This window comes from Cicer arietinum, chromosome 2 (genome assembly GCF_000331145.2).
Source record: "Cicer arietinum cultivar CDC Frontier isolate Library 1 chromosome 2, Cicar.CDCFrontier_v2.0, whole genome shotgun sequence".
NCBI classification, from domain to species: domain Eukaryota; kingdom Viridiplantae; phylum Streptophyta; class Magnoliopsida; order Fabales; family Fabaceae; genus Cicer; species Cicer arietinum.
Window position 1 is genome coordinate 29,279,111 of NC_021161.2, and position 1,517 is coordinate 29,280,627.

Sequence of the window (1,517 nt, forward strand, 5' to 3'; positions counted from 1 at the left end):
AGTAAGTTAGTTAAGTCATCCTTTCCCCCAATAGATTTAGTTCAAACCAATAAGGTTTTACAATTAATACATATGGACCTGTTTGGTCCATCTCAAGTTAGAAGCTTTGGAGGAAACTTGTATGGTTATGTGTTAGTAGATGATTACTCTAGGTATACTTGGACATTTTTTTCTGACTCACAAGAGTGAGACCTTCTCTATTTTCAAAAGACTTGCAAATTTAGTTCAAAATGAGAAGAACCAAAAAATAATCTCCATCAAGAGTGATCATGGTGGAGAATTCCAAAATGAATCCTTTAATACCTACTGTGAACAAAATGGAATTCACCATATAAACTCAGCCCCTAGAACTCCACAACAAAATGGAGTTGTAGAAAGGAAGAATAGGTCTTTAGAGGAACTAGCTAGAACTATGATTAAAGACTCAAATCTTCCTAAGTATTTATGGGCTGATGCTATAAACACAGCCAAACATGTAGTTAATAGAGTTCTAATAAGGCCAATACTTAGAAAAACTCCCTATGAGTTATACTAGGGTAGAAAACCAAACATCTGTTACTTTAGGGTCTTTGGATGCAAATGCTTTGTATTAAACAATGGCAAAGAACATCTAGGAAAGTTTGATCATAAGGCAGATGAGGGTATTTTTCTAGGTTATTCCCAATCTAGTAAGGCCTATAGAATCTACAATAAAAGAACCAAAACTATAGAGGAATCTGTTCATGTAAAATTTGATGAAATGTTTGCTGAAAACATGAACAACACTCCTCCTATAGTTGGTGATTCTTTGATGATATTGTAGAATCTGAACCAATAGAACCTAATGAATCAGTACCTCCAAACAACTTTGATTGTATAGAACCTATTAGGGAAGATGATTTACCTAAGGAATGGAAGTTTAACAAAAACCATCCCATTGACAACATCATAGGAGAGATTTCAAAATGAGTTTCAACTAGAAAATCCCTCAGACAATTTTGTAACTTTACAGCCTTTGTATCTCAAGTAGAACCCAAAAACATAAAGGAAGCTCTTATGGACCATGACTGGATAGTTGCCATGCAAGAAGAGCTCAATCAGTTTGAGAGAAACAAAGTGTGGATTCTAGTCCCTAAACCAGAAGACAAACATGTCATAAGAACTAGATGGGTGTTTAGAAACAAAATGGATGAGAATGGGGTAATTACTAGGAACAAAGCTAGGCTAGTCGCTAAGGGTTACAACCAAGAGGAGGGCATTGACTATGATCAAACCTATGCCCCTGTAGCTAGACTAGAAGCCATTAGAATCCTGTTTGCTTATGCATGTATAATGGACTTTAAACTATATCAAATGGATGTAAAAAGTGCCTTTCTAAATGGAGACATCCAAGAGGAAGTCTTTGTTAGTCAAACACCTAGTTTTGAAGATCCTATGTTTCCAAATCATGTGTTTAAACTGACAAAAGCCCTCTATGGCTTGAAACAAGCTCCAAGAGCTTGGTATCAAAAGCTGAGCAATTTCCTCTTACAAGAAAA